A 20,584-nucleotide genomic window follows, 5' to 3' on the forward strand; every position below is an offset into this window, starting at 1 on the left:
CCTTCAAGGCTCTGTGCGCAGGTGTCGAGCTGCCCTTTAAGGTTGCGCTGTGTGTACATTACTGTGATCTGTCCCTTTAAGGCTGTGTGCGCAGGTGTCGAGCTGCCCTTTAAGGTTGAGCTGCGTGTACATTACTGTGATCTGTCCCTTTAAGGCTGTGTGCGCAGGTGTCGAGTTGTCCTTTAAGTTTGCGCTGCATGAACATTACTGCGATCTGTCCCTTTAAGGCTGTGTGCGCAGGTGTCGAGCTGCCCTTTAAAGTTGTGCTGCGTGCACATTACTGTGATCTGTCCCTTTAAGGCTTTCTGCGCAGGTGTCGAGCTGCCCTTTAAGGTTGCGCTGCGTGTACATTATGGTGATATGTCCCTTTAAGGCTGTGTGCGCCGGTGTCGAGCTGCCCTTTAAGGTTGCGCTGCGTGCACCTTATAGTGATCTGTCCCTTTAAGGCTGTGTGCGCAGGTGTCGAGTTGTCCTATAAGTTTGCGCTGCATGAACATTACTGCGATCTGTCCCTTTAAGGCTGTGTGTGCAGGTGTCGAGCTTCTCTTCAAGGCTCTGTGCGCAGGTGTCGAGCTGCCCTTTAAGGTTGCGCTGTGTGTACATTACTGTGATATGTCCCTTTAAGGCTGTGTGCGCAGGTGTCGAGCTGCCCTTTAAGGTTGTGCTGCGTGCACATTACTGTGATCTGTCCCTTTAAGGCTTTGTGCGCAGGTGTCGCGGTGCCCTTTAAGGCTCTGTGCGCAGGTGTCGAGCTGCCCTTTAAGGTTGCGCTGCGTGTACATTACTGTGATCTGTCCCTTTAAGGCTGTGTGCGCAGGTGTCAAGCTGCCCTTTAAGGTTGCGCTGCATGCACATTATGGTGATCTGTCCCTTTAAGACTGTGGGTGTGTGGTGCTAGTTGACCCTTTCAAGGCTGTGGTTTTTTTTTGTCTGTCCCTTTAAGACTGTGTGACCAGGTGCTATCCTGCCCTTTAAGGCTGTGTGAACATTATTTCCTCAGCAGTTTGTACAGTTGTTACTGAGAGGGCTGCTTTAAGTGACTGTGTACAGTAAACAGTTACAAATGTATAAAAACCTGTAGGCTGAGGGTTTGATACAATGTATCCATGTAGGTGAGCAGAGCTGGCTGGCTGGGGAAAGTCTATGGGGAAAACAGGGACTTTACACCCCAAAATATGGCTCCCCGTTTTGTTCCTGGAGACACAAACACTGCAGTATTGTTGGTAGCCCTCATCTGAACCCCCACGCCAATTTTTGTAGGAAAATAATGAGATATGGCTGAGAAAATGATTTAGAACGCTAAACTAAGATTTTACCCAGCTTGATTAAAAAAACAACTTCCTTGTCCTGATAGTTTTTCATTATTTGAAAACCAAATTTATATTACAAAATGCTTTTTTGTCTATCTGATTGCTTTGCTTTCCATTCTTTCTGTATCTCCCACCTCATGCTCCGAGTCCATCAAAATACAGTATATACATTCTAATAACAGATGGGTCTCCCACAGTGCACGCACCTGTGTTATCAGTAGGTTGGTGACACCGCTACTATTAGGCAGCTAGTAGCTACTAGCAAGTAAGTACAGTCATATGCGCATGCCCAGCTTCCCATGAAAGTCTTGACAGCTTGATAAAAGACTAACGTAGCTGCGTATTGACGTCAACACTGCGGAAAGTAGTGGTGGGAGGAGGTGGCCGCCATCTTGGTTTATCATCGGAGGCACCAGGAGTGGCTGTAGGTATCTTGACAGGGCGGCGAGTTGGCTGGTAATAATCCAGATGTCATTTTGGCTTTTCATGTAATGGGAATGCATATGTGTATGTGACGGCAGGAGGGAGTGTTGGCACATTTCATCTTGTTTGTAATCTACTTTATATCATATAATGAAAATGCGGTTTCTTCTATGTAACTAGTAATTCCCTTGTTTGTATCTCATGCCTGTATTATTGTATCCCTCTGAAAGCGATTCCGTTGTCTGGATGTTCCTTCTGTGATTATTCATTGATATACCGGTTGTATATGCCTTGCACCGCGTTAGTTTCTTGCGCACAAATAGCGGATGATATATTGGCCTGTGTGCTGGCCTCCTTTACTTTCTCATATGCTCCTGTCACTATACGTTCAGTACACAAATATGTTTCCTAAATGCACTTTTCAGGTTGTATATCTCTCAGCCTTCTCTTTTTCGTACGTAACGGGTAGTATATCCTTTTTGTCATCCTTAAGGGACATAAAGCCCAATTTTTTTTTTTCTTTCATAATTTAGAAAGAGAACATTTAATTTTAATAACGTTCAATTTTACTTATTATCTCATTGCTTCATTCTTTTGATCTCATCATTTGCTAGATAGGCTGAGTTGCTTCTGATAGGTGACTGCACATAGATGCCTCGTGATTGGCTCGCCCACGTACATTGCTATTTCTTCAATAAAGGATATCTAAAGAATGAAGTAAACGACATAATAGAAGTAAATTGGGATGTTGATTAAAATTGTATTTTCTACCTGAATCATGAAAGAAACATTTTGGGTTTAGTGTCCCTTTACTGTCTAGAATACCCCGCCTAATAAATCCTTACAATAATCTCCCTGCTTTCTTGTTGCCCTTTAGCTGCAACTATCTCCTTTTAGTTACCTATGGGATTTTGAAAAGCAGAAAGTGCCCAGTCTGACAGATACCAGAAATGTTTACTCTTCCGCTATTCTGCATAAAAATGGATAGTATGTTTTGTTAGCTAATAAAAAGTGCAAATGAGCATTTTCTCCAGGAAGGAGCTTTGTTACAGCCATTAAAGGGATAGTATAGTCAAAATTAAACTTTCATAATTCAGATAGAGCATGGAATTTTAAGCAACTTTCTAATTTACTTCTATTATCAATTTTTCTTCTTCCTCTTATCATTTTTTTTTTTTAAAACAGCTCTCTTCCCTCTCCCACCCCCTAGGGTCACCCCATCTTAAGTACTGGCAGGAAGTCTGCCAGTATATCTATCTCTCTGTCTCTATTTCTGATCCCCTTTACCACCCAACCTCCCTGAGCCACCCTAACATTATTTTTTATAAAAAAAAACACTTTTCCGTAGTGTAGCTGCTCCCCTCCAAGATCCCTTTACAGACACGGATCCCACTCACTTCCGCGGCGTAGCGGTCCTGCCCGCCTCCAGCGATAGGCCACCTCCCTCCAAGCCCTCCCACAGCACCAATAATTGGTACCATCGCTGGCTGATGCAGAGAGGGTCACAGAGTGGCCCTCTCTGCATCGGTTGCTTAGCAAAGTGTATTGCACAATGCCTCAATATCGAAGCATTATTATTATCGGTTATTTGTAGAGCGCCAACAGATTCTGCAGCGATATAAACAAAGGGGGAGTACAACAAAACAATTATAGGGTAGAGGGCCCTGCCAAGAGTTGCACTGTTGTAGTCAGCTCTTAAGAAGGTGATCCACAAACAGCTGGACTATTAGGCTTACATGCTAAGAGGGTTCAGGGGATTGCAGTGGAGGAGAGGAACTGGTATTAGGAAAGGTTAGCGTAGGTTGTATGCGTCCCTGAACAGTAGAGTCTTTAGGGAGCACTTGAAGCTTTTAAAACTAGAAGAGAGTCTTGTGGAGCGAGGCAAAGAGTTCCACAAGATGGGAGCCAGTCTGGAGAAGTCCTGTAATCGGGAGTGTGATGAGGTGACAGGAGAGGAGGAGAGTAGGAGGTCATGAGCAGAGCGAAGGGGACGGGAGGGAGAGTATCTGGAGACAAGGTCTGAGATGTAGGGGGGAGCAGTGCAGTTGAGGGCTTTGTATGTCAGAATGAGAGTTTTGTGTTTGATCCTAGAGGCAAGAGGAAGCCAGTGAAGGGATTGGCAGAGAGGTGCAGCAGATGAAGAGCAACGTGTAAGGAAGATGAGTCTGGCAGAGGCATTCATTATGGATTGTAAAGGAGCTAGGCGGCAGGTGGGGAGACCAGAGAGGACAGAGTTGCAGTAATCAAGGCGGGAAAGAATGAGAGAGTGGATTAAAATCTTAGTTGTGTCTTGTGTAAGGAAGTGTCTAATTTTAGAGATGTTTTTAATATGAAAGCGGCAGGCTTTAGCCAATAACTGAATGTGAGGAGTGAAGGAAAGATCTGAGTCGAATGTGACCCCGAGGCATCGGGCGTGCGGGGTAGGGGTAATGATGGAGTTGTCGACAGTTAGAGATATTGGGGGTGGGGATTTTGGAAGAAGGGGGGAAAATGAGGAGCTCAGTTTTGGAGAGATTTAGCTTGAGGTAGTGAGAGGACATCCAGGAAGAGATATGAGAGACAGTTAGTGAGACGGGTTAGCAAGGAAGGAGATAGTTCTGGTGCAGAGAAGTAGATTTGGGTGTCATCGGCATACAAATGATATTGGAAACCGTGGGACTTAATTAGGGAACCTAGTGATGACGTATAGATAGAGAAGGGGACCGAGGACAGAGCCTTGTGGTACTCCGACAGAAAGTGGTGACGGGGCAGAGGAGGCCCCAGAGAAGGCTACACTGAAGGTACGGTTTGACAGGTAGGAAGAGAGCCATGAAAGGGCTGTGTCACAGATGCCGAAGGATTGGAGGGTTTGGAGCAGAAGAGGGTAGTCGACAGTGTCAAAGGCTGCGGACAGATCAAGGAGGATAAGCAGAGAGAAGTGGCCTTTGGATTTAGCTGTAAGTAGGTCGTTGGTGACCTTAACAATAGCTGTCTCTGTGGAGTGATAGGGACGAAATCCAGATTGCAGTGGGTCAAGTTTAACGTAAGGAAATGGGATAGGCGTGCATATACTAGTTTTTCGAGAAGCTTTGAAGCAAGAGGGAGGAGGGAAATTGGGCGGTAGTTGGATGGTGAGGTAGGTCCAAGGGAAGGTTTTTTGAGGATAGGTGTGACCAGCGCATGTATCATCGATGAGGGAAATGTACCAGTGCTGAGGGAGAGGTTGAAAATGTGTGTTAGTATAGGGGTAAGGGTAGCAGAGAGAGAGGAGAGCAGCTGTGAGGGGATAGGGTCAAGGGGACAGGTAGTGAGGTGAGAGCGTAGTATAAGTGCTGAAACTTCATCCAGCATTGCTGCAATACCCTGAAAACGATCGCTTTTCAGCGTTTGAAACTCCTGAGGACGTACCAGGCATGTCTTTTGTTTTTTTGTAGGACGTACCTGGTACGTCCTCGGTTATTAAGGGGTTAAAACTGCCCAAATTGATTGTAGTATGCAGTGTTATTGTTAATTAGCTAATATAACATTTAAATTCAATCTGTTGCAAAATTATTATTAAATGGACAGTGAACACCTTAAAATTGTAATACAAAATAAAACCACTTTGGCAATATACTTAAAACTGTGCTAAAGGGGCAGTGTACTGTAAAATAGTTTTTCCCTTAATCTGTATCCAATGAGTTATGCCAGCTGCAGAGTATAATATAAATTGCTTGTTTAGGTTTATTTTGCATATGTAAAAACTGTTTGTTTTTCTTGAAACCACATCCCATTAAAACGGGATCTTATTTATCTTTCTGTACACATGTGCTTGTTTTATATTATCTCTTTGTATACAGAAGTCTAATACCTAGAGAGAACAATTGAATATTATCATTGTATTAGTTCTCTCCTGCCTCCCTCTGGGAGTGTGTGTGTGTAAATAGTCCAGCAGGCAGAATGGTTCATTGGGAACAAATTAAGGTGGAGAAAATGTTTGGGTACACAGTCCTTTTTAACGTTTAAACAAATGTATCACTGAATATTGGTGTGTTTATTTTAAAATGTACAATACAGAAATATATGTACTCAAACAAGAACAATGATAAAGAAAAACACTTTAATGACTTTGACTGAATTATTCCCCTGTAATTTGTGGTGCCTTGAAAATTGTTCACATTAAAGTTATTGTGCAACTCTGCTGTTCTCACAAATTACTTTTTTGCTTTTATAAAAAAAACAAAAAAAAAACCTACTAGTTATATTATTAACAAATGACTATTTTTAATTGTGGGATTATGGTTTTTTTTTTTTTTTTTTTTTTTTTTTTTTTGGGGGGGGGGGGGGGGGGTTACACAAGAGCGCAAAATAGCGTTTTAGTTATATGTAAGCAGTAGTAAAATGTTCTAACAGATTAAAGCATTGCCTTTTTAATGTTTAATGGAATATTGTTAGTAGTTGTATAGTTTCACTTTATCAGGTTTTTTTGTTTTTGTTTTTTTATTTAACACTGCTGAGCAATACACAGGGTGCTATATCCTTATGTGTAGGGGATGTGCATTCTTGATTAAATGAATTCCTGGAAGCAGAGACTCGGTTACTGTGAGTCAGATTTTTTTGGATTTGACACCACCAAAGTATTATTGAAAAATCTGTGCCTTGCAATCTACATATGAGCAAATTTGCGTTCTCTCCTTAATTTCATCTGTATACATTCATGCCAAAATATTATGTACTAGATAAATTCCAGGGACCACTGATGATAAGCTTCCATTTAAAAAAAATCTAAGCAGTGGTTTACTAGCTTTTGTAACCAAAACACGGTTAAAGTGAATGTAAAGTCAGCATGGTCTCTAAAGTTCACATTAACTTTAAAGTTAAAATAACAGCACTTTAATTCATAATTTTTTTTTTAAAGATTGTAATTACCGAGTATTTTAATTTAATATCCTCGCATTCGTAATTATAATCGTCTGCCCGGCATTTTTCATCATTGATTGACAGGGTAGGCTCGATCATCAGAACCAATAAATGTATTTACCACGGGGGGACCAAACCCCTTTTGCTGTCACGCGTCTGTACTGCGCTTGCGTTAGACAGTTCTGACAACGATATCTGAAGCTCATGCACATTTCGCGCATGCGCAATTAGTTATCGGACTGTGTGAGGTGTTTAGCATCGCTTGGAGCGCGCATTGCCACTACGTAAACAGCGGGTGGGACCGCTGTATACGTAGGATTGAATAAGACAAGGAAGTTGCGGGTGGGAGGAGCTGGTAATTATAAGAGACTAAATTTCATATTATAATATAAAATTTATTATACATTTTATTAAAAAATGAAAGTGGCGGTTTAATTGATATAGTGATAAGCTATTGAATGATACATTCATATCCTAAAAAATTGACATTCACTTTAATCTTTATGTGCTTTGGGGAAGTTTATTTTTTTTTTTTCAATGAAATTCTCAGTAGCAAAGGGGTTAAAGCTAGTTTCATAATGGCGTCAGGCTAATAGGTGCACAGTGGAGTTCAAAGTATCACATAACTGTCAGGCACATATCTTGGCTAATAGACAAGGGAGGAGTACATACTGTGTTCATCTGGCTATAATGAGATTATAACAATCTGCCTTTTTTTCTTTAAACTGAAGTTGGTGGCAAAGATATGAAAATTCTCTGCTTTTTAAACCAGGGGTTCAAAATTTAAACTGTTAATGTATTAGAAACAAAGTCGGTATGTTTCAGCTTCCAGGGTTTGTTTAAAGCTTGGTCTTCTAGTTTGCTTGATTTCATTATAAACCTTTGCAGTTTAGAGTTGGTTTCTTTTACCCCACGTGTTTTCTAATTTTATATTTTCTGTGTGTGTTAAAATGAATCTCTAAAACACCTTCTACCTTGGCTCCTAAAGGTTTTTAGTTTGTCGATCCATATGTTTCTTGAATGTGTTTAAAGGGACAGTAAACCTAAAAAATGTTCTATAATTCTGCACATAGTGCAGAATTATATAACATTATTTTAGTGCTATAGTTATAAAAGCCTTTTTTTTTCCCTTTTAATATTTTAAAAATATGCCGCTTTTACAGACCCGCTCTCTGCTGAGCGGGTCTGTTTTTTTTTTGTTTTTTTTTTTTTTACTCAGCGCATCGGGCCAGCTGTATAGTCGCAGCCTGCCCCGACTGCGCCATAAGACTAAGTGCAGCTCGCTCCTGCTCTGTCTGACAGCAGGAGCGAGCTTCACTTAATGTTATGGCGCGGTCGGGCCGGGCTGTGACTATACAGCTGGCCCGATGCGCTGAGTAAAAAAGACCCGCTCAGCAGAGAGCGGGTCTGTAAAAGTGGCATATTTTTAAAATATTAAAAGGGGAAAAAAGACTTTTATAACTATAGCACTAAAATAATGTTATGTAATTCTGCACTATGTGCAGAATTTTATATAACATTATTTTTTTAGGTTTACTGACACTTAAAACTTTAAATACAAGCTTTTTTACATGTTTGAAACCTGTAGGGTTTTTTATTTTATGCCTATACATGTAGTTTTGTATGCAGCACGGATTACATCCTGTCTTCACAGGAACTATTTATTTTGTTAGCATTATCACTTAACTTTCCTGAGACCCTTGTCAGCATAGTGCCAGTTATTTCCTAAGATTCAGCACATTCTCCTGAATTTTAGGTCCTACCATTTCCTTCCTCAAATGACTAGGGAAGTAGAGCGATGTTTTATAATAAATTTGTGCTTTCCCTTGTTGGGGGGGAGTTTTTTGTTTTTAAAGTGGTGAATTTTGACGAATTAGTGCCCGGTTTTTAATAATCCTATTTAAAAACAAGGGCACTTTTAATTAATCAAAATTGACATTTCAAGCATTTTCTTCAAAAACGTACCTTTTTAATCCTGGGAGCCGCTGCAGTGCTTCCTCCACCCGTCGCAAGCCCTCGGGGAGAACGCCGTGATTGGAGGAAGCTGGATTCGCCATTTCTGACATAAGCAGAGGCTTCCGATGGCCGGGGGGGAATAGATGGAGCAGCATTCAGGATTTAAAGGTAACTTAAGATTTTGAAGAAAACGCTTGAAATTTCAGTTTTGTTGAATTAAAGTGCCCTTATTTTTTAATAGGATTATTTAAAAACTGGGCACTAACTCGTCAAAATTGTCCTTCACTTTGAAAAAACGCTTGTATGTAAAATGTCAACATAACGGGTTGAGAGGTTGTTTTAGTATCTGGGATGGATTTTCTTCATAGATGTGTGGTGAAAAATCTAAATGTTTAAAAGCTGGAGGTAAAATTGTAGGGGCCTGGGCTTCACAATCTGTCAAGCCCTTGGCTAAAATTAGGGGTGTGCATTTGGATGCTTCACAAGCATCCAAATGCAGGAGGAGGAGGCCGCTCGTGCCATTTGGCTCTTTTTGGAGCCACATTTATTCTTGTGAAAGTGCAACACAAAGATCTGTGCAAATCTTAGTGTGTAGTACAATTACAAGAATAAACGGGGCCCAGAAATGCGCCGAACAGCACAAGCGGCTGCCACATTTGGATGCTACTGAAGCATCCAAATGCACAGCCCTAGCTACAATATATAAAGTATATTAGAGCATTTTGGTATAGGATAAATGGAGGTTTTTTTTCAGTGGGTTACTTAGGTTCGCACAACATTCTTGGGTGCTCTGAATTTATGTAAATGTAGCCTTAGAGGGGGTATTCTATGCAGCATACCATAATAGCTGTGAGATCAGGCTACTTTTAATCTGTTGGGTCTTTGGTTTTATGTTTCAAATAATTATTATAGAAGGGGGATGTTGGCTAAAAGATCACATCTGGTAGATATGTAAAGCACAGTGGAATTTTTGCTGCCCCCTCTCCTGCTGGGATGTCTGAGATGTGTAAACTTTAGGAATGTGTGCGGATTATTTTTTTCACCAATTGCCTATTCTCCATTTTTCCATTCTCCTGTGCACCCAGGTTTAAAGGGAAAGTAAACACCTTGAGATTTTTATATAAGTTTCATTATGTGAAATGAAACAACTTTGCAATATACTTTCATTATTTATTTTGACCCTTTTTATGTCATTGCTCTGAAAATTTATCAATTTCTATTTCTTGGAACTTAAAATGCTCCATATTGACCTCTCAACACTAACTCTGCTACATATGTCCCTAATTGGTTTTATCAGATAACTGTAAAACCATTCCTTTTAAGTTAACTAACAGTTTGCGGACTAGTGCCCTAATTGGCTCCTCCAAATAAGGCAAATGGTGGGTGGCATTTGGCTATTGAAAAATAATTGCAGTAAAAAAGGATGTTACTTTGTTTTAAAAACTTTAGACCCGGCTGATATAATGTATCGCAACACAGCAGAAATGTCTTGTAATTACAAGGTGCTTACTTTTCCTTTTCAGTCCAGTGATCATCTCTAGCATATAATGCCCCTTTTAGTGGTGAAACCTGGGCTATTTTTTTTTATTTTTTTTTTTTTTTATTATTATTAAGAATTATTAGTTATTTTACTCCGAACAGAGTTAAACTTGAAATATTTTTGCAGTTTGCTTAATTAATTTGTATGTTTGATTTGATTAGTGTGGTTGAAGGACCTGTGTGACTACTGTATTTCTATTTTATGTTAAAATAGTTTTTATTGAAATAACATTTTCAAACAGAATACACGTCTTATGCAGTCAATTACAGAATCTTATCTACAGGCATAGTTAGTCAATTCAAGACCTTGTCACTGGTCTTTTTCCATATATCTTGAGTTGTCGATATTTATACATCATATCAGTTGTACTACTCCTCAAGGACTGCCAATGCATAACTTATACTCCTGTTACAGAGTAGAGAAAAAATAATAAAAAGGGTAAACCCTAAAAATAACTATGGATTTACAAACAAAACATTTGGTCCGATATGGTCTTTCAATCGTACATTACTGCAATCTCTTGTAAACAGGTCCTTTTATTTTTCCCTTGTGATCAGAATCCCTATCTGCATATATAATGTTTGGTGGGGTTTTTATGTTGAATGTAGTATCCAGTAAAACCAGATCTTGTGGAATGTGTCAGTCGTGCCTAATATCATTGCTGCCGCTTCATGTAGGGAGTATGTTAGTTTAAATCTCTCTAGTATTTCATTCCATGTTGGTACTCCTTCCTTCCAATATTTGGCAATACTTAGTCTCGTTATCGTGCAGAGTATTCTAATGAGAGTGTTGATATGTTTGTTAAGATTTGGTATGGGGGCATTCAGCAGTCCCTGATATATAGATAGCTCCTCTAAGAGGGAGCTGAGATGGGATGAAAGTTTGGACCAGATGTGAGCCACTCTCGGGCACTCCCACCACATATGTATATAGGTACCAACCGAATTACAACCCCTATAACAGTTTCTACTTCTACCTTCTGTGTAGTGTGAAGTTTTAATAGGCGTCAAATACCACCGAAAGATGGTCTTTAAGCTGTTTTCTCGAAGGTCCGCGCTGATTAATCCCTTGCATGAAGAATAAAAAAGGTCATGCCATTCTGGCAGTTCTAGTGTAGACTTCGTGTCTGTTTCCCATCTAATCATTATAGGTGTTTTAGTGCTACCCTCTGGAGCTTGTAAGGCCAAGTATAATTGAGAGATGGATTGTCTAGGTCTCGCTTGTGCGCTACACAGTCTTTCTAGTATGGTGCAGGGTTGTTTGCATATATTTGGGATGAACTTATGTAGGGCAGAGAGTATTTGTAAGTATAGATACCATTTGAGTGATAGTGGTGTTAATTTCTCTTGTATCTGGTTGAAGGTTAGTGGTTTATTGTTCATTAGAAGGTCTCCCACCCTGTAAAGACCCCTTATTTTCCCATTTATCTAGCTGTTTGCGATATTCCCCTGGGATAAGGTATTTAATTGGCATTTTGGGGGAGAATCTGGGCATCTTCCCCTTGCCAAGCGCCATTGTCCTCCAATTGTCAAGTGATAAAGTCGTAACAGGAGAGTATGTTTTATTTTGTTGTTGGAGTGTTCTATCCCAAATCAGATCTCCGGATGATTCTAGATCTGCTATCCCTGCTTCTATTTCCTTCCATACCAAATTTCCCAATGAGGAGCCCAGAAGAGCATCCTGTGCCAATCTAGCTGCTTCATAGTAATTAAGCAAGTTGGGGACCCCTACCCCCCCCTAGCTGTCTATGCTTGGTTAAAGTTAAGTGGGGAATTCTTGCTTGTTTCTTACCATTAATGAAGAAATTAATGTCTGATTGTAGGGTTTTGAGATCATTCTTTGGAACTGGGACGGGCAAGGTTCTAAATAGATATAGGATCCTCGGTAGTAGATTCATTTTTATGGCAGATATTCTACCATACCAGGAGAAGTTCAATAGTTTCCATTTAGTAATATCTGATCTTAGCTCTTTAAATAAGGGGAGATAATTTACCTTATATAAGTCTGAGTATTGGGTCGGTATCTTTGTACCTAAGTATTTAATATGTGTTTTAACCCAAGAAAATGAAAAATTTAACTCAATTAGTTTTTTTGTGTGAGCCGGTAGGGCTATGGCTAGTGCTTCGCTTTTGTCCAGGTTGATCTTATAGCCTGAAACCTGGGAGAACCTCTGCAATATTTCGTATAACCCCGTGAGGGATTTCAAGGGTTTGGTGAGAGTTAAGAGGACATCGTCCGCAAACAGGGAGATCTTATAGTCTGTGTGTTTGATTTTAAGTCCAGTCACCTCAGTTGAGTGCCTAATATTGGCCGCTAATGGTTCCATACAAAGGACAAACAGTAGTGGGGAGAGCGGGCAACCCTGTCTCGTTCCATTTTTAATGTATATAGGTGTGGAGTGATGTCCCATGGCCCTAACTGTAGCCGTAGGTTTAGAGTATATCCCTCGCAGTGCGTCTACAAATGGACCAGTAAATCCCATTTTATCCAGGACCGTGAACATGTATGTCCAGTCAATTCTATCAAACGCCTTCTCCGCGTCCAATGAGAGGACCAGAGAAGGCGTTTTAGTCCGGTCGAGTTGGGCTATTGTTGCTATGATCCGTCTTACGTTGTCAGGTGCTTCCCTACCCGTTATAAATCCCACCTGGTCCGGGTGTACTATGGTCGGTAATATGTGTTTTAGTCTATTGGCCAGAATTTTGGTAAAGATCTTTAGGTCCTGGTTTATAAGGGAGATGGGTCTGTAGTTGGGACATCTTTGTGGATCTCTGCCTGGTTTGGGTATCACCACTATCCTGGCTCCTAGTAAATCGCGTGGGATCTCATACCCCTGCATAATATAATTCGAAAATTTAACTAGATGTGATGTCAGGGAATTTTTAAATAATTTATAGTATTCACCCGGTAGTCCGTCTGGACCCGGGGCTTTGCCCGGTTTCAAATCTTTAATGGCTCCCAATACCTCGTTGGCAGTTATCGCCTGGTTTAAACTCTCCCTGTCTGTTTCTGTGATAGAGGGTAAATGGGCGTCATCTAGCATTTTTGTTAGTATGGATTCCGTGGTGGGGGAGTGGGCGACATGGGTTCCCTCATATAAGGTGCCATAGTATTGAGCAAAGCTGTCCACAATCTCCTGTGGGTGGGAGGTTGTGGTGCCATCTTGTTTTTGAATCTGTGTTATGGAGGCTATTTTTGCCCGTTCGCGAATTCTGTGCGCTAAGTACCTATCTGGCTTGTTTGCGTATATATAGTAGTTTGTCTTGAGCCGGAAGGCTGCTTTGACTGCCTGATCATTTAGAATAGTTGCTAACTCTGTTCTTTTACCCTGAAGCTGTGTCAGTGTAGCTCTAGATTGTCAGTTTGTGGTGCCTTTCTAATGTATCTATTTCTTTCTGTAGAGCTAACTTCTGTACATTCCGCTTTTTAAGAAGGATAGATTTTTCTTTTATCAATAGGCCCCTTAGGTAGGTTTTGTGAGCTGCCCAAGTCATGATAGGGTTAACCGTCGTCTCCGTGTTTATGCCCCAGTATTCTAGCATGTTACGTTCTACCGTCTCTCGGACCGTAGGGTCTCTTAGACAGAAGGGGTCATATGTCCATGATCTGGTCCTCCCCGGAACTTGCATGTCACCCAAGGTAAGCTGTACTATGGAGTGGTCTGACCACACACAGGAATGGATATTTGAGTTTATTAGGATGGGGCGTAGAAACTGACTGACAAATATATAATCTAGTTTTCTGTATGTTTTGTGCGCCGCTGAGAAAAAAGTAGAATCGTTTGTATGACCATATAATGTTTTCCAGGAGTCTATTAGTGTGTTGGTAGCGAGGTAGTCTTGTATTACTTTGATCATCCTACATTGTTTGTGTTGCTTAGTGGTATGTGGGGGGTTGTGTTTGTGGGGTTGCAATGTGAGATCTACATTAAAATCTCCAGCAAAGATTGTCCTAGTCTGAGACCATTCTGTCAAGAGGTGTGTAATTTGTCTAAAAAAGGCATCTTGTTTGTCGTTTGGTGCGTATATATTGCAAAATATTATATCGGAATTTTGGATCTGTCCTTTCACAATGAGGTATCTGCCCTCCTTGTCTTTGACTGTTTCCTGATGTGTAAAGGGAAGGGAGGAGTGTATCAATATGGATACCCCACGTTTTTTAGAGTCAGAGGTTGAGTGGTAATGGTGGCGGAAATCTTTAGTCCAGTATTTGGGTATTTGGGAATGTAGAAAATGTGTTTCCTGGAGAAAGATCACATTTGCTTTAAGAGATTTATATTGCGTGAGTGCCATTCTGCGTTTAATGTCTGTGTTCAGCCCCCTTACATTATGTGAAATTAAGTTAATAGTCCAGGGATCCATCTATCTCGGTGGGTGGGTGTTTGCTATGATTTTTGAGATTTTCTGTGAGTGGTGCACTAATAGAGCACAGGATGCCGTGAACCCCAGTTTGTAGACTACAAGCTGTGTTGCATAGTAAAATTTTTTTAACTCTCACCTTGGACCTCTCTCCCCGTTCCCTGCATACCTTCGAGGAGATCAAGAGAATGCAGTAAGGTCGTGACCAAATGAACATGGCTGATATATTGCATGAGTATTCACATACCGGATCCATAACAGTAACTAAGGAAAGAAAAAAATTAGAACAATAGAAATAACAAAACATAATAACTGAGATGTGCATGGTATACACTACATCTATGAACATTCTAGGGTTACACATTGGGGTAAATGTGCATTACAAAACTGTGTACATCATAAAAGATAACTATATCAGCAATGAGAGTAATTAAATTGTTTTTGGTTGATTTAAATCTAGTCTTTAACTTATGGGTGTTCACCCATCCCTGGACAGTCTCGGTTCGTCCCCTTTTGAAGGGGGTCAGTAGAAATTAACATTTTAGCCCCTGCCTGTCTACTTATCTCTAAATGGGTAGAGTCACCTAGGCAGGACAAAATGATTTTACAAATAGTAGCATACTTATCTATTAACCATCTGAAGGGGTTAGGCACTCTTCTTTCAGAGTACCTCCATTTTTGAACAGTCCTGATTAGTCTGGTCTCGTAGGGAAAAACCAGGAGAGAATTTTGTTCGATATGTTAAGTCAGAGTCCCAAGTCTCTCAAGTTTTCTGTTTCTTTTTTACAGCTTTGGTCCATCTTTCCCTGGTGGGAAGTAGCTGACGAGAAGTGTATTTCTATTTTAATTGGCCTAAACTATTTCTAAAGCTGCAACATAATCTACCGACCTGTATAATTGCATGATTACATAAGACCCTCAAATTAGATTATTTTCAATAGATTGTGATACATTTTAATTGTTAGTTGCATTTCTAAATTATATTTCTAATGACACGGTGAGTTCACGGATCATCTCTAATTACTATTGGGAATATCACTCCTGGCCAGCAGGAGGAGGCAAAGAGCACCACAGCATACCTCCCAACATTTCAAAATTCAAAAGAGGGACAACCCCCCCCCCCCAGCGGTAAAAAAAAATTAAATGTGGTGAGCGGGGCTTAAAAAAAATCATAAGACCAAAGTAATATAAATAAAATTCTAAATAAAGTCATATATATTTTAATACATAGCTATACCAGCGGTTTGAGCTTGTGTTTGATTTGCTGCCTATGTATTTAATTAGCCTTTGCAAAGGCATTGCTAAATATTTTTATCTTAATTGGACATTTAATAATAAATTCTTTAAAACTGCTCTCTGCATTCCGCATTAATATTCTAGATTCTGGCCTTTAAAGTCAGCAAAAATAGCTTACTTATACAGACAGACACTACATAGCTTACACTTATACAGGCAGATACACAGACAGACACTACATAGCTTACACTTATACCAAGGGCTAGACATCACTACCAGAGGTAGGTTAGAGAGGTCACCAATACCCGTGGTCAGTATATACAGTCTTCTTACTCCTGCTTAACAAACACACAATTCCTTTTCCACAGGGAATCTAACAGGTATCTAACTCTGTGAGAGCAAAGCCAGCTATGGACCCAATAGAATTTAAAAAAAAATATTTTTTTTTTTAAATGCCTGAGGCAAACCGGGACAGGGGAACAGACCCCGAAAATCGGGACTGTCCCGCGAAAATCGGGGCAGTTGGGGGGGGGGGGTATGCCACAGCAAAGCTGTTAAATATCACCTCCCTCCCTCCAACCCCAGTCATTCTCTTTGCCTACGTAAAAGCAAGGAGGTGGTAAAGTTTAGGTGTCTGAAAGAAGATTCTTCAATCAAGATTTTATTATTTTACAGCAGAACAAGTTTGTTCTGCTCTTTCCTGGGGTTTAGCCGTAGCCCATGTCAGTCTCTTCAGTAGAGCAGTGGTGGCTTTTATGAAATTGGGAACTTGTGGGGTATAATCCTTACTGCCCCTCCCAAAATAATTGTTGCTGCCCAACTTGAAAGCCTCAGTAAGATTACTCAGTCTTTATTTTTTTTTTTCCACAGGTCCATGGCGAGGGATATGACTCTCAAACTTAGTGAGCTGCCATTGAGGTAAGTGCTAAATTTATTTTTCTAAACGGGTAAAAAGAAAAATATTGGCACTTTTAACAGCTCTGTATGGGACATCAGATGCATTAGTCCTATTTGTTAATAGGATAATGTGAGGCAGTTTGTGCAGGCCCAGGGGACATAGGCTCAGTTTGTTTTTATTCTGGTCAGGGTGGTTAGTGTTCTTTCTACTTGCTCTCGGCGGCTTTACCTTCAGAGTGAAGATTAATGCCGGCCGGGTGGTTCTGCTTGATACGCGCCTTTTTTTTTTTTTTTTTTTTTTTTTTTTTTTCCTTCTTACTTCCTGAGTGCCGGAAGGGTGACATACTTCATTGTGGCTCTGCATCTTAGTGATGGCGGTCGCCGGATACCGGTGGGAGCAGCTCTGTATTTTCTCTATTGATTCCAGCAGGACAGGTAGGCATCTCAGAGCTAGCTGAGGTGTAGAGGCTGTCTGGGGTGCTCTAAAACGGCTGTTTTTGCATTAAGAAATAAAAAGTTGTTGCATTACAGGGATAGACTTTTTAATTCTAAGGTGGATGCTGTTCAGGGGTCTCCTGTTCAAGATATGCTGCAGCTTTCTGCTCAAGTGTCCCAAACTTTATCGTCTACACATGCAGTGCCCTGCACTTACTCTCACACTTCGGTTGGAGTTACTTTGCAAGACATTGCTACCCACATATCTTCTGCGGTAACTGATGCGCTTTCTGCTTTTTCTATTCTGCAGGGAAATCGCAAGAGGAAATGTAAGGTTTCTGACAGTCGTGGCTATTCCGAATGTTCCTTCCCTGAAGTCTGAGAAGGAAGATACTTCGGTGGCATCTGAGGGTGAAATCTCAGTGTAATTCCTTCTTCTGATGCTGAAGTTGTATCATTCAGATTTAAGCTGGAACACCTCCGTTTGTTACTTAAGGAGGTTTTTGCTACCTTTACCGACTGACACTACTGTCGTAGTCAATCCTAAGAAGTCTAGTAAGCTAAACAAGTACTTTGATGAACCTTCCATGGTGGAGGTTTTCCCTGTATCAGACCGGGCTACAGAGATTATTGCTAGGGAATGGGAGAGACCTGGTATCCCTTTTTTTTTTTTTTTTTTTTTTTCTCCATTCCCAATTTTTAAGAAGATGTTTCCAATTGCTGACTCTATCAAGGAGTCTTGGCAGATGGTCCCCAAGGTGGAAGGGGCAATTTCCACTTTGGCTAAGAGAACCACTATTCCCATAGATGATAGCTGTTGGAGGTGTTACTTAAAGTTGTATGTACACCAGGGTTTACAATGGCAACCTGCAGTGTGTATTGCTAGCGTCACCAGTGCGGCGGCATACTGGTTTGGTGTGTTGTCTAATTCTATTCAAACAGATACTCCCCTTGAAGAGATCCAGGATAGGATCATGGCTCTTACGTTAGCCAACTCCTTTATTACGGATGCTTCCCTACAGTTTACTAAGCTGGGAGCAAAGATGTCTGGTTTTGCCGTACTGGCCCACAGAGCTTTATGGTTGAAGTCCTGGTCTGCGGATGTATAGTCTAAGCTTTTGGCGATTCCCTACAAGGGTAAGACCTTGTTTGGGCCGCACTTGGCTGAAATTATTTCTTTCATTACGGGGAGAAAGGGTCATTTCCTCTCTCAGGATAAGAGGAATAAGCAGAAGGGACATCAGAGTAATTTAAATTCCTTTCAAAACTTCAAAGGTAAGCCTTCCTCTCCCTTTGCCAAGCAGGAACAGTCCAAACCTTCCTGGATGACCAACCAGTCTTGGAACAAGGGGAAGCCCGTTAATGACTCAGTCAGCATGAAGGGTCTGCCACCGATCCGGGACCGGATCTTGTGAGGGCAGACTTTCCTTTGCTCAGGCATGGATTTGGGATGTTCCGGATCCCTAGGCGGTGGACGTTGTGCATGATTAAGAACCTGTTTGGTTTGAAACGTTGCATTTTTATGCTTTTGTACTGGCCCAATAAAAGATAATTTATATGGTGCGGCTGCTTCTTGGACTTTGTACTCTTTTTGAGGGTTTAGAGTGTGAACCCTGCAGCAAGCACATTCCTGACACTGGTGCTGAACTCCTTTGGTTTTTACGGTGGGCATTGTGCCCCAGGGATACAAACTAGAGTTCAAAACCTTTACTCCCAGGGGCAGGTTTCTGCTCTCAAGATTATCTATAGACAAGATAAAGAGGCGTTCTTACACTGTGTCTGCGACCCTTCTGACCTGGGAATGATAGTTCCTGTTCAAATGCAGGAACAGGGTCTGGGATTTTACTCCAATCTGTTCGTGGTTCCCAAAAAAGAGGGAACTTTCAGACCAATTTTAGACCTCAAAAGTCTAAACAAGTTCCTCAGAGTACCATCCTTCAAGATGGAAACTATTCATTCTATTCTTCCCTTGGTTCGAGAGGGTCAATACATGACAACAGATTTAAAGGATGCATACCTGCATGTTCCCATCCACAGGGATCATCACAAGTTTCTGAGGTTTGCATTTCTATACAAACACTTCCAGTTTGTGGCTCTTCCATTCGGCCTTGCCACAGCTCCCAGAATTTTTTCAAAGGTCCTGGGATCCCTGTTGGTGGGGCATTTCAGTGGCGCCTTATCTGGACGACTTTCTGGTTCAGACGCCATCCTTTCAACAAGCCAACTCCCACACGGAGATGTTATCCTTTCTGCGTTCTCACGCATGGAAGGTACATTTGGGAAAGAGTTCTTTGATTCCAGCTACAAGGGTAGTGTTCTTGGGAACCATAATAGATTCCTATATCAATGAAAATATTTCTGACAGAGGTCAGAAAAAACGAAGATCTTCGATTCAGTCCTCTCCTCGGCCGTCAGTGGCTCAATGTATGGAGGCGATTGGTCTGATGGTAGCTGCCATGGACGTCATTCTGTTTGCTCGGTTCCATCTCAGACCTCTGCAGTTATGCATGCTCAGGCAATGAACAGCGATTTATGCGGCTCTGTCTCAGTGATTACATCTGGATCAGGCGACGAGATTCCTTCCTTGGTGGTTGTCTTAGGAACATCTCTCTCAGGTAACCTGCTTCCGCAGACCCACCTGGGTGATTGTGGCAACGGACGCCAGCCTGCTGAGATGGGGAGCAGTCTGGGGCTCACTAAAGGCTCAGGGGACATGGACTTAGGAGGATTCTGTTCTCCCCATAAACATTCTAGAGCTGATGGCAATCTTCAATGCTCGCCTAGCCTCAGTTAACTTCAGCTCGGTTTATCAGGTTCCAGTCGGACAACCTAACTTCAGTGACAACCTAACCCGGCGTTTCTTGGCCATGACAGAGGTAGCCAAGATTATTCAGTGGGCGGAGACCCACAACTGCTGTCTATCTGCAATCCACATTCCAGGAGTGGACAACTTGGAAGCGGATTTTCTGAGCAGACAGACCTTTCACCCGGGGGAGTGGGAACTTCATCAGGAGGTGTTTTCCAGCTTGACCCTCATGGCATCTCGACAGAATGCCAAGGTACGGGTCGAAGTCAGGCTGTACTGATAAATGCTCTGGCGGTTCCTTGAAATTTCAGACTAGCATACCTATTTCCTCCGTTCGCTCCCCTTCCACAGGTTATTGCTCAAATCAGAGGAGATGTTGTCGGTGATCCTCATTGCACCGGCGTGGCCTCGCAGGATCTGGTATGCAGACCTAGTGGAGATGTCTTCTCTTCCACCTTGGAGACTTCTAATTCAAGGGCCCTTCCTTCATCCAAATCTCGTTTCTCTGAAGCTGATTGCTTGGAGATTGAACACTTAATTCTATCTAAGCACAGGTTTTCGGAGTCCGTTATTGAGACCTTGATTCAGGCTCTTAAGCCTGTAACTAGAAAGATTTACCATAAGATATGGCGTAAATATCTGTATTGGTGTGAATCCAGAAGCTACTCTTGGAGTAGAGTTCGTATTACTAGAATTTTGTCCTTTCTCCATGAAGGTCTGGAGAAGGGCTTATCTGCAAGTACTT

The 20,584-nt window shown here is 41.4% G+C and overlaps 1 protein-coding gene across 2 annotated transcripts in view; it reads left to right on the top strand.

Moving 5' to 3' along the window:
• Positions 1 to 1,631: 1,631 nt before the first annotated feature.
• Positions 1,632 to 20,584, top strand: part of AP2M1 (adaptor related protein complex 2 subunit mu 1) — a 237,324-nt gene continuing 218,371 nt past the window's right edge. Inside the window, exon 1 of one of the 2 annotated variants that reach the window (XM_053710328.1) lies at positions 1,632 to 1,734. The gene's annotated coding sequence lies outside the window, so the exon portion shown is untranslated. Of the gene's footprint in view, positions 1,767 to 20,584 lie in introns of both variants that reach the window. The other variant, XM_053710329.1, reaches the window with a different exon arrangement.

The sequence above is a fragment of the Bombina bombina genome, chromosome 4, assembly GCF_027579735.1.
Source record: "Bombina bombina isolate aBomBom1 chromosome 4, aBomBom1.pri, whole genome shotgun sequence".
In the NCBI taxonomy this organism is placed as follows: Eukaryota; Metazoa; Chordata; class Amphibia; order Anura; family Bombinatoridae; genus Bombina; species Bombina bombina.